General features: G+C 40.3%; 1 protein-coding gene across 11 annotated transcripts in view; it reads left to right on the top strand.

Moving 5' to 3' along the window:
• The first annotated feature begins 4,958 nt into the window (after positions 1 to 4,958).
• Positions 4,959 to 13,219, top strand: part of PLS1 (plastin 1) — a 102,589-nt gene continuing 94,328 nt past the window's right edge. For 3 of the 11 annotated variants that reach the window (XM_044383464.3, XM_044383461.3, XM_044383462.3), the window contains exons 1-4: positions 4,959 to 5,088; positions 11,254 to 11,350; positions 12,037 to 12,119; positions 12,277 to 12,313. The gene's annotated coding sequence lies outside the window, so the exon portion shown is untranslated. The remainder of the gene's footprint in view (positions 5,089 to 11,253; positions 11,351 to 12,036; positions 12,120 to 12,276; positions 12,314 to 13,219) is intronic. The other 8 variants (XM_026497184.4, XM_026497185.4, XM_044383466.3 and 5 more) reach the window with 6 other exon arrangements.

Raw genomic sequence — 13,219 nt, 5'->3', positions numbered from 1 at the left:
CAACCCATGAGCATGGAATGTTTTTCCATTTCTTTGTGTCTTCCTCAATTTCTTTCATGAATATTCTATAGTTTCTGAGTACAGATTCTTTGCCTCTTTGGTTAGGTTTATTCCTAAGTGTCTTAAGGTTTTAGGTGCAATTGTAAATGGGATTGACTCCTTAATTTCTCTTTCTTCTATCTCATTGTTGGTGTATGTAAATGCAACTGATTTCTGTGCATTGATTTTATATCTTGCCACTTTACTGAGTTCCTGTATGAGTTCTAGCAATTTTGGGGTGGAGTCTTGGGTTTTCCACATAGAGTATCATGTCATCTGCAAAGAGTGAGAGTTTGACTTCTTCTTTGCTGATTCGGATGCCTTTTATTTCTTTTTGTTGTCTGATTGCTGAGGCTAGGACTTCTAGTACTATGTTGAACAGCAGTGGTAATAGTGGACATCCCTGCCATGTTCCTGACTTTAGGGGAAAAGCTCTCAGTTTTTCCCCATTGAGAATGATATTCGCTGTGGCCTTTTCATAGATGGCTCTTATGATATTGAGGTATGTACTCTGTCCATACACTGTGAAGAGTTTTAATCAAGAAATGATGCTGTACTTTGGCAAATGCTTTTTCTGCATCTATTGAGAGGATCATATGGTTCTTGTCCTTTCTTTTATTTATGTAGTGTATCACATTGATTGATTTGTGGATGTTGAACCACGCTTGCAGTTTAGGAATAAATCCCACTTGGTGGTGGTGAATAATCCTTTTAATGTACTGTTGGATTCTATTGGCTAGTATTTTGGTGAGAATTTTTGCATCCATGTTCATCAGGAATTTCCTTTTTGGTGGAATTTTCATCTGGTTTGGGGATCAAGGTAATTTTGGCTTCATAAAAAGAGTTTGGAAGTTTTCCTTCCATTTCTATTTTTTGAAGCATCCTTAGAAGAATAGGTATTAATTTTTCTTTAAAAGTTTTGTAGAATTCCCCTAGAAGCTATCTGGCCCTGGGTTCTTGTTTGTTGGGAGATTTTTGATTACTGCTTCAGTTTCCTAGCTGGTTATGGGTCTGTTGAGGTTTTCCGTTTCATCAGGTTTCAGTTTTGGTAGTTTATACATCTCTACGAATGCATCCCTTTCTTCCAGATTGTCTAATTTGTTGGCATATAGTTGCTCATAATATGTTTTTATAATTGTTTGTATTTCTTCAGTGTTGGTTATGATCTCTCCTCTTTCATTCATGATTTTATTTATTTGGGTCCTCTCTCTCTTCTTTTTGATAAGTCTGGCCAGGGGTTTGTCAATCTTATTAATTCTTTCAAATAACCAGCTCCTAGTTTTGTTGATTTGTTCTACTGTTCTTTTGGTTTCTAGTTCATTGATTTCTTCTCTAATATTTATTATTTCTCTTCTGCTGGGTTTAGGCTTTATTTGCTATTCTTTCTTCAGCTGCTTTAGGTGTAGGGTTAGGTTGTGTATTTGAGACCTTTCTTGTTTCTTGAGAAAGGCTTGTATTGCTATATACTTCCCTTTTAGGACTGCCTTTGCTGCATCTCTAAGGTTTTGAACAGTTGTGTTTTCATTTGCATTTGTTTCCATGAATTTTTAAAATTCTTCTTTAATTTCCTGGTTGACCCATTCATTCCTTAGTAGGATGCTCTTTACCCTCCATGTATTTGAGTTCTTTCCAACTTTCCTCTCGTGATTAAGTTCCAGTTTCAAAGCATTGTTGTCTGAAAATATGCAGGGAATGATCCCAGTCTTTTGGTACTGATTGAGACCTGATTTGTGACCCAGGATTTGATCTATTCTGGAGAATGTTCCATGTGCACTGGAGAAAAATGTATATTTTGTTGCTTTGGGATGGAATGTTCTGAATATATCTGTGAAGTCCATCTCGTGCAGTATGTCATTCAAAGCCCTTATTTTCTTGTTGATCTTCTGCTTAGATGATCTGTCAATTGCAGTGAGTGGGGTGTTAAAGTCCCCTACTATTATTGTATTATTGTATTATTATTGATGTGTTTCTTTGATTTTGTTATTAATTGTCCTATTGAAATTCTGCTCTTTATGATCTCCTTCTCAGTATCAGTAAGCTTGGAAAATAAAGTAATAATCCAGAGGCTCCCTGGGAAGTGTAAAATTAGCAAAGATTGTCTTTAAATAAAATGCATTTTCAATTTAGTTTTTATTTGATTTTCATTTAGTTGTGTTACTTTGAGAGAAAATAATTACTATTTTGTGCCTCAGTTTTCTTATCTATAAAATGAGGATAGCTTATTAGAGTGGTCATGGATTGTCAATGAGAAACCTTCAAAATACTTAAAACAGTGGCTGGTGCATACTAGAAGTAGAATAACTCTTAGTTATTAATATTAATATATTACTAATATTTTATGTAAACTATAGAAGACCCGGAAAATTATTTATTCCTATTTCAACTTATGTTGGTGATTTTATTAGTTGGAACACATGATTGGACATAAATTCATGTGATAAATAAATATTAAAAATCAGGAGTATTATGGACAAACTGGTATTATAACTAGGGTGTACATTTTTGCTGATCAGAATACTTGTGCCCACCAAATATAGCATCCTCTCTTTGTGAATTTTTCCCTCCTGATGCCATTACTTCTGTTGCTTTCAAACTATTGCTCTTTTAATTATCAGTGGAACTCTTTTATAATAAAATCTCAGAGAATACTTCAATGTGGAAGTAATAGTGTGCTCTTGGGACTGGGGTCCTTGACCCAGAGTCTTGCTTATTTATCATCTCCATGATACCCCAGGGTCCTGGAAACATAGTTTGAAAACTTTATTTCTTATTGTTAGAGATATAGTCAGTTCATCAGATGTTTTTCTTTATAATTATTATGCCCTGGTTGTATATTTATTTTTTTAAGATTTATTTTATTTTATTTTTATTTCAGAGAGAGAGCACGAGCAAGCGAGCATGAGCTGGAGGGACTGAGGGAGAGGCTGACACAGCACTTGATCTCATGACCCTGAGATCACAACCTGAGCTGAAACCGAGAGTCTGATGCTTAACCAGCTGCACCAGCCAGGTACCCCTGATGGTGCATTTATAATGATATGCTTTATTTTCTGTTTTCTATTTGGAGATACTTTTGGGAAATACTTTAGTCAGCAATACCTTTACAAATGACACCTTGGCGTTGTTTACTTTTAGAGATGAGTTATTTCAGACATTTTATATTGATTATTTTTTGCTTCTCTACAGAGGGTGATTTCTTTCTTTTTTTCTTTTTCTTTTTTCCTTTTTCCTTTTTTTTTTTGTCTTCCTTTCAAATCAGATTACAGCATATCTATGGTCTGTACTTCCTCATGAATTTATTTTGATCAATGTTCCAACTAAGTAAAAGCTCATAAGAATATTTGATTAATTTTTTTATTTTTATTAGGGAATAATTTATGTAAAATAAATTTCATAAGTTTAAAGTGTACAATTTTGTTTTGCCAGTTGTATATTCCTGTGAATTGTCTACTACAATCAAGATAAGATTTCCATCATTTCCAAAAGATTTTTAATGCCCCTTACAGCACCTCCCTCCCTCCACCCCTGGCTCCATGTGATTATTCATTTGCTTTTTGTCATTATAGGTTAGTTTGGACTTCATATAAATGGAATCTTATGTTTGTCTCTGGGCTCTTCCACTCAGCATAATGATTTTGAGATTTATTTATGTTGAAGCCTTATGAATAATTATTTCCCTTTTTGTGCCGAGTAGTATTCCATTGCATAGTTGTACCACATTTTGTTTATCCATTCACCTGTTGATGAACATTTGGGTCCCTTTTGGCTTGGGGCTTATTGTGAAAAAAAAAAAAAAAGCTGCTATGAACATTGGTGTTTAAATCTTCATGTAAATGTATGTTTTAATTTCTCTTGGATAATACCTATGAATGGAATGCTGGATTATATGGCAGAGGTGTGTTTCATTTTTTAAGAAATATTTTGTGAGAACTTATGTTATCAACTCCTCTCATATATCTGGGTTCAGATAAGGATACTAAATCCACTGATTTCTCTAAGAAACAGGTAGAATTCCTTATTGGCTTACTTACTTCTCTATTTAATTGCTTATCATTTCCTTTGGGTTCCTAAAATGATGTCAACACCCTTCTTCTTCATCTCTCCAGTCCCACTGATACTATTTCAGGATTTCTTGAGTACCTATTTTGTACCCAGTGCTGCACTAGACACTGAGGGGGCACACAGGACTTTGAGTTAATGAGGCAGCAAAATAGGGACCCCTCCTGTTGCCTGGACAGAGCCTGAGGGACCACAGCTATAGAGTATGCTACTGGCAGAGTACGCCCAAACTCTTTAGGCGGCATTCCATTTACTTGACTCACATGCTAGAGGAAATGTCCCACCTTTGTTTGAGTGTGAGCTGTATTTATTTATTTATTTTTAAAGCAGGTGTGGCTGTTAAATGAAGAGGAAGTGTTATGTGAAATCCTGGGGAGGGGGGAATGTGTGTGAGAAAACTTACTGTTTTAATACCAATTATCTTTTCTCTAGACCAGGGGTTCGCAGTGTGTGGTCCCAGTACTAGTAACATCAGTTTCCCCTGAGAAAGTGTTAGAAATGTAAATCTTCGGGCCTCACTGTGGACAAGCTGAATCTGAAACAATGGATGCTGATCTGTGTTTTAGCAAGCCCTCCCGCTGATTCTGATCCATGCTCAAGTTTGAGGACCACTCTACTAAGGTCATTCCAGTTGTGTAGATGATTAGCTTTAGGTTTGGAGGAATACGTCCTGGGTAACTGTGGGCAATAGGGGTAACGTTGCCGCAACCCCCGTCCACCTCTCCCAGCATCTGCAACTGGTCTTCCACGTCTGGACTCGGGTCCTCTCCCCTAGGAGCCGCAGCTAAAACCCGGCAAGTGGATTTAGAGTTTGCTGGCCTGGGTGCCGGCCGGGCATGCGTAGTGGCGCGAGCGCAGCAGCTAAGCGGCCGCGGAGAGGTATCCGCAGAGTTGAGCTGCGGGTGCTTGGATCCCGAGCGGGAACTGCGGGCTCGACGGCTGCTGCAGGTACGGGGCGCGGCGGTGGAGTCCGAGAGGAAGGCTGGAACGGTAGGCAGAAAACAAGGGTTCACTTCCTCGCTGGCGCACAGCGGCTGGATGGGAGTCTCTCCGACTTCCCTCGCTCGAGAGGCGGCTCCCCGCGCCCGGCTGTGCAGTGCGGCGCCCTCAGACCTCTGGGCGCGCACCTGCCCAGTCCCGGCAGCATGGAGTGCGGGCAGGTGTTAAATCATGTATTTATGCTGCTTACAAAGTAAGCCTATGAACTGAATTATGATTCCCTGCTTGAAGTTAGGCATTTTGTTAACTTTTCTATATTCCTCTGTCGCTTTTAAACTTTGGGTGGCTATTGGCGAGGCTTTCTGATCCAGCCTGTTTCGCTTGAATTCTGTGAGTGATTTTATTTGCCTTTGGTCTTTTGGTGCATAGGATCAATAGGGCTGGAGTGAAATCGCATCCGTGGTTTCTGGTCTTGGTGCCTTCCTGGAGCAGGGGGCCTCTGGATGTGGCATAAAAAAATGTCAACTTTTAGCGAATTACAGTGCCAAACACCTTACGCATTTCAGCTGCATTTTAAAGTAGAAACTTTATACAAGATCCCCCCGCTCCTTACTTTTTCTACATTACTGTTATTTCATGCTTAATTTGGTGCTATTAAAAGAAAGCTGAAAGAAAGCGGTCTTTTAGATGAGTAACAAAAGTTCTCACTTTTCTGTCCTTTATTTACCCTGTCACATCTTACGCTCATACACAGATATTTAACCCTGGGGCTGCGGTATTGAATACACTTGTAGGAGGCTAAGGCTGCGCGGCACAAATTTCTTGGATAAGCTGTGAGTCATGAAATTTAGGCCTGGGGGCACATACTCAACATTATTTAGGTGAAGTGTTAAATTTATGATGTGGGAGACATGTACATAGGATTAATGAGTTTAAGAAAAAGAAATTTTTAGTTCAGGAAGAGAAACCTACATGGAAAGGGAATACAGATACCTGCCTTTCCCTCTCCCCTCCCCATGATGAATGTTTTAATGGCAGAAATAATATACAGTTGGTTTAGTTTTGGACTGTTAGAGACCTTCGAGGTCAGCCAGTTCACCTGCTTCAGTTTACAAATGAGAAAACCGAGACCAATGAGGTTAAATGACTTGCTGTGGCTGCTGGAGCCCCTCCTTGGCAAAGCTGGGCCTAGGGCAGTTTTCTGATTTTAGGGCTCTTTTTACCATCCCCCTGATAATACTCTCTTCACAGTTTGGGTAGATTATTAAACTCTTCTCTTCTACCTTCTTATACTGTCTAGTTTACTCAGAAAATTAGTCATTCCTGTTACTAAGCTTGATCGTACCCTATAAACACCTTTCAAAAAGTGCCCTCTCACTCAAGCCCCACCTAACAATTTACTGATTTTGAAACTCCCTCCTTCCCTGAAGTCCTGCCAGCACTGCGAGGTGTAACTCAGGTGTGATCTCTTCTTGAAGCCTTCCTTAATTACTGCAGCCAGAAAGAAAGTAGCTCTCCCTCTTCTAAACCCTATAGCATGTATTGTCTGTGTTGCTAGTATCCCCCTCATCTTTAGTATCCCTGATATTAGTATTTTAGCACGTCTCAACTTCCTCACCAGTTTGTAAGCTCTTAGAACTTAAAGCCTATGACTTAGACATCCCATCCAGTACTGAGCACTAAGTATGTTCTCAGCCACTGCTTGCAGGAGGGAGGTAAAGTATGGATCATTTTGTAAAGGGATATTTTTAAAGATTTTATTTATTTTGAGATAGAGAGTGGGCAAGGGGCAGACTCCGCACTGAGCGCAGAGCCCTTTGCAGGGCTGGATCCCATGACCCTGAGATCACGACCTGAGCCAAAACCAGGAGTCGGATGCTTAACCAACTGAGCCACCCACAGTCCCCTTGTAAAGGAATTTGATGCGGATATTGTGTAATATGGGGGAGGCTACCTTAGAGGATCGCAAGACAGTGGCCAAGCCAAACCAGCCTAATGGGGTGATTCTCATATTTTTTTTTTTTAAAGATTTTATTTATTCGACAGAGATAGAGACAGCCAGTGAGAGAGGGAACACAAGCAGGGGGAGTGGGAGAGGAAGAAGCAGGCTCATAGCAGAAGAGCCTGATGTGGGGCTCGATCCGATAACGCCGGGATCACTCCCTGAGCCGAAGGCAGACGCTTAACCGCTGTGCCACCCAGGCGCCCCTGATTCTCATATTTTGATGAGAGCTCATGGATCAGTTTGGGGAATACTGGGGAAGGGGTAATCATAACGGGAGAATTGCCCAGGCCTGCTTTTAAGCATGTGACTCTTAAGTGCTTAGTGGAAAGCACAGATTTAAGAAATGATGTAAAGGAAAAGGAAAAAGCTTTTGGTAAAAGACTAGATGCCGAGGAGAAAAGACATATTGAAAATCAGTTTCAGGCTTGGTGTGTTGTTAATGGGCTTGTAATGTTGTTTTTATCTTATAAGTACCTTTGTGACATTGTCTTTTTCTGTTTCTTACAGTTATTGATATGGTTGTCTATTTCCCATTCTAGATTATAAGCTTTTGGGCAGATGGTCTTTAACCCCTCACAGTACTAGGCATGTAGCTTTGCGGTATTAGATGCTCAATAGTTATTGCATGAATAAATAAGTGTATTTTGGCATGGGGAAGGTAGGCATTTAGGATCTTAGAGCTATCAGGTAGTACTTTACCCAGACTATCCCCTCATTATAAGAAGAGGAACTGAGTTATGCTTAACTAAGCTAATTAGTGTGAACAGAGGCTCTGGCTACACCATCTCCTACTACTAGCTCGTTTCATTAACTCTAACTTTTCTTTTTTTTTTTTTTTAAAGATTATTTATTTATTTATTCGACAGGATAGAGACAGCCAGCGAGAGAGGGAACACAAGCAGGGGGAGTGGGAGAGGAAGAAGCAGGCTCATAGTGGAGGAGCCTGATGTGGGGCTCGATCCCATAACGCCGGGATCACTCCCTGAGCCGAAGGCAGACGCTTAACCGCTGTGCCACCCAGGCGCCCCTAACTCTAACTTTTCAAGGTTATTGGCCTCAAGATTAATTTGAGTTAGCAGCAGCTCACTCCAGTTGGAGATGTTCTGTGCATCGAAAACCCTCAGAGACCAATCTGAAGGAGGGAACTTGGTGGCCAATGGGAGGATGTCTGTGTTATTGGAAGAGGTGAGACACAGGGGATGACTGGCTATTTCCAGGTTGAGTACTGTGTTATTGGAAGAGGTGAGACACAGGGGATGATTGGCTATTTCCAGGTTGAGTACTTTCCAGGAGGGGTGAGGCTGCAGTCCTGGGAATCTGCACACGATGGAGTTGAGTCTGGAAAGGACATGGTAGCCTAGCTTCTCTGGGACAGAAGACATAAACAGGGGTCCCAAAGTCCTTGGACTGAGAGTGTATTTGGGAGATATTGTTACACTACTGGGATGTGGAGAGCGATGGCTGTAGGGGTAAGGTTGAGAGAGAATTGTGATCAGACTCTCTACTTGGAAAAATAGGACAGAAGGCAGTGCTTCTGAACCCAAAATCAGTTCAAGAGGTGGTTTGAAATATTTGTTTACTTGGAACAGATGTTGCAAATAGCCATTTTGCAAATCAAAACACAGCCTTTTCATTTAGCTGCCCACAGCATTGAGGGAGCAGTTGACAGCGCATCTTTCACACTGACATTCACAACATAGTTGACCACCAGCTTCAACTGGTGGTGGTACTTATTTTGTAAAGGTGTCAAGGAGAGAGAGTGGTGGAGAGGAGAGACAGAGCTTGAGAGGTGGTTTACCACGGCGGATGGGAAGGGTTGGCCAGGTATAGAAGGATTATTTTTTTTTTAAATTATGACATTAGTCAAAATTGGTTAGACAGCCAAGTGCAAAATCAGGTAGTATGTTGAAGTTAATGTCTCATACACTTAAAAAAAAATGCCCAAATATTACATTCTAGAGTTAGAGTTCATAGCGCTATTATAAATTGACTGTATTCTGAATCTTTCTCAATAATGGTAATTTTAGTAACAGTATTATAGAATGTTTTCCATGGACTAGACACTGTTCTAAACACTTTATAAGCGATATGTCATTGAGTGTTTACAAACTATCCTATGAGATTGGTGCAATTATTATTTCTGTTTTACAGATGAGAAAACTGAGACTTAGATAAAGTCACATTTATGAGGTAATACAATTGACAAGTGTTGAACTAAGTTTTGATCCCAGGCCTGGCTGTCTTCAAGGCATGGACAGCTCAAATAACTTAGTCAAATATCTTAACAAAATGCAAAGCTTTATCTGTGGTAACTCTAACAGATGCTTAGAATGGCCACAGATTTTAGCTGGTGAAACTCTCAACATTCTGTGAGCCAGACTTTAATCTGAGAAATAAAAACAGTAGTGAATCTTTTCAGTTTTTGTTTTTATTTTAAAAATTATTCCACTTAGTCTTTATTTCCTTGTTTACCCTCAAAGCATCCCTGGAGGCAATTAGCAACTCTTTCTCTAGATGCACCATAAAGCTATTTCTGTTCTGCTCCTGTCCTTTTTCAGGGGGTAGAGTAGGGGTAATGGAGGTGAGTTGCTGTAGTGATCCAGGAGATGCCTCTGAGTTGGGAGTGTGTGAAATTCACTTTGTGTATGAGTTTAAGGACTCTCGGGTGGCCATGTTGATAAGGATTTTTTCCCCCTGGGGTGGCGGGATCTACTGCTCAAAGCTCCTGGAATATATGTGGGTCTTGACCCTTATCCTGATCTCAGGTCTTTGAACCGTGGTCAGAACACCCAGGGAGAATCCAGACCTGAACACATTCTGCTGGGATCCTCAAGTTCAGTGAGTTCTGAAGTCAGTGTGGACTTGTTGCAGTTGGAGGTGGGTATAGAGACCTCAGGGAAGGCCCCAGGTCAAACACAAATAATTTAGAGTCAGGACTGGCAGTCCCCAGATTTAACCAGGCCCTTGAGAAAGTGCCTCCCATCCACCTCCTTGATGAACCTATTACTCCCTCCTGGGAGTCTCGGAAATGGAATCCAGCTGAGAGTGTTCTTCTCCTCCCTGTGCTGAGTCCTGTTTCCATTTCTTCTGCCTCACCTTCTCCTGGTTCTCTGCTTTCCCAGGGCATGTGCACTGGATATAAAAGGAAAGGTCAATAGTTTCTGGCCTCCACCCATTTCAACTCTTCTCAACATCCAAGAACTCATCATTACCACCCAGCTCTTTCCCTGAACAAAGATCCAAATCCACATTTTCTTCTGGATGATGATGAAAATCAGGGACCAAGAGAAAGAGGCCTTTGTACTGCATGCAGGTTTATAGGTTATAAAATGGCTATACAAGTTTGATTGCTGGAAATTTTGCTGACATGAAAGATCATGAGATGCGAGACTGTGTCAGCTTTGATTGTCTTCTTTTCTGTATTCCTGTGTCTCAAAGTACTCATTGGCTGTTTTTGGTATTTTGGTGAGAAGTATGTAGCATGGCTTCTGTAAAAGCAAGTTGCTTTTTAGTAACACTGTTGGCACAGAAAGGGTGTGTGTTAGAGTGATGATTAGGAGAGTTTCTCATTTAAAACACTTGTTTTGTCAAAGTTTTTTTTTTTAAGATTTTATTTATTAGAGAGAGAGAGCGAGTGCACACACACACACACAAATGGGGAGGGGAGGGAGAGGGACAAGAGACTTTGCGCAAGCATGGAGCTCAAGGGGGGGCTCGATCTCAGGACCCTGGATCATGACCTGAGCCGAAACCAAGAGTCAGACACTTAACTGACTGAGCCCCAGGTGCCCCTTATCAGAAAGTATTTTATTTTTTAGGAGAGTTACAGGTTATTTGCTCACAAAGTCCAGTGGTGAAGGGACTTTAGACTTGATAAGCAACTTTTAAGCAACTCATAGGTATAAAGCTACAAGAATATTTGGATGATAACTCACTGCACACAGACATGCCTCCCTCAAAAAATCCAGGCCAACCACAGAGGAGACACGAGAAACTGTCTTTTCCGATAGTAAGGTGGCTGGATGTCTTTGTAAGGTGGAAGGTTTGTGGGGGACCTTCTTCATGATAAAAAGCAAAAGGTTTTGGGGGGAATGATTGACATTTACCTTATTTATTTTATTATTGAGAAACTCAAATTGTTTAAAGATCTAGGAAATAACGCATTTTTTTAAAACTTAAGAAATGATGAAATCCCCTTCCATTTGTTGCAGAACCAAGAAACGAGATTTTAGCAGTGCTGTTGAAATAGAATTTGGATTGAATTTGAGTTTGAAACATTGGTAAATGTGTGGAAGAGGATCAATCATGGTAATTAAGCCTTGGATCAAGGTCTACTTGTCTAAACCTTCTTCCCCACAATGAATTCCCATGGGGGGGTCCTCTGCACTCTATGAATAAAAGAGTAAACCACCCCACAGGTCACAATTGTAAAATCCAAAGTGATGCATGACAGTCTGTGACCTAAAACTGATGTTGATCAAATAATTTGAATGCCTTAGATAGAAAGTACCCACTGCATTCACACTTTGTTCCTATGGCTGGTGCTCAGAATCTAGATTAAATTGTTGAAATAAAAGAAAAGCAGGTTCAGAACTGACTCACTTACTATGAATGATCAAAGGCACAAGTAGACTTTTTGTTTCATTTCACTTTGTCATCTTAAATGCCATCCTTTGTAGCTATATTGGTTTCTTTTTTTTGTCCTTGATGATATATACTCAAAATGTACTGTTTATAGATGAAAATCAATGCAAACTAGAATCTTGAGGTTTATAAATGAGTCTCTGCTTAGATTTTAATGCTATTCATCAATAATTTGGTGGGAATACAGTACCAAGTTAGTACATAATTGAACCTTTAGCTCGATATCAAGTTAGTATTTATAACCTTTGGGAACCAACCCAAATTTCTCAGACTCCTGAGTTCTTTCATCTAAAGTCTCTCTCAGCATTTTGAACCTGATGAAGTCACCCTTTTCCTTCCTCTCTCCTCAGCTTTAGGTTCACTGGGACACTCTTTTGGTCCAGATGGTGTTTTCAAGAGTGGCCCAGTTCTTGCAGAGTTTAAGTGTTATCAGGTCAGTGTTAACGACTGGCACTGTGTTCACGGTGTCAGCCGTGAAACACAGCTCAATTCAATGATGTTTTTTAGCAAAGTTGTCATGCAAGTGAATTAATTTTGGAAAAACAACAATAATAGCAATTTGCTTTATCCCTTTTCTTATCCTCAAACAGCCCAAGTTTAACTCAAGATCACCGTCAATGGAAAAAGGTAACTTGAGAATCTCTAACTGAGTAGTGATCAATCAAAATGAGCTGGGTAATTTAAAGTTTAGATACCTGAAATCTGCTGGCCTATGATCAGGGGCATGGATGGGAAGTCAGAGTCTGACCCCATGAGGAAGGAGGCCTTCTCTTCAGTTGCATGTTTAATGATCAAACAAGACAGTGAATGTGAAAGCAATTAGTAAACTATAAGGTAAGGAGTAAGGTATTTACTGATAGTTATAATAATTTTCTGACCTTGCTGCCTTTCACTGATAAGTAGCCAAGATTTTGAGAATGACTTGCCTGCTTGAGGTTACCTAGTTGGAAGGGACAGGGATGGAACTCACATCTATATCTTCTAATTTGAGCATTTGACAAAATGTTGGGGCTCAGCATTGGGAACATAATGATAGCCAAGACAGATACAGGGTCCTTGTCCTCTTGGAGCTTCAGTCCAGCTCCAAATCCAGTGTTCATCCAATCAACCCATATTCTTTTACTGATCAGAGGGAATAATTTCAAATTTATATTTGGCTTTTATAAAATATACACGTTGACTTCCTGTCACATGCTCCAGGAAGAAGGGGAGAATGAAGCTTTGGGGGAGCCCAAGTTGAGAGTGGTTAATTCTGTTCAGGGGTTGAGGAAGGTGTCAAGACTTTTGAGCTGAGCCTTGAAAACACAAGTTCAATCTACAGAGAATAGATGGAGGAAAAAGCATTCCTTGGAGAATGGACAGTAGGAACAAAAGCATGGAGACAAGAAAGAGCTGGCCTGTTCAGGAAACTGCAGGTACTTGAATGTGTCCTAAAACATGAGCATGCATAAGAATCACCTGGAGAGCTTTGTGAAGAACAGATTGCTGGGTCCCAACTCCAGAGTTTCTTATTCTTTAGGTCTGGGATGGGGC

Source organism: Ursus arctos, unplaced genomic scaffold (genome assembly GCF_023065955.2).
Source record: "Ursus arctos isolate Adak ecotype North America unplaced genomic scaffold, UrsArc2.0 scaffold_20, whole genome shotgun sequence".
NCBI classification, from domain to species: Eukaryota; Metazoa; Chordata; class Mammalia; order Carnivora; family Ursidae; genus Ursus; species Ursus arctos.
This window is presented reverse-complemented; position numbering and strand designations above follow the sequence as displayed.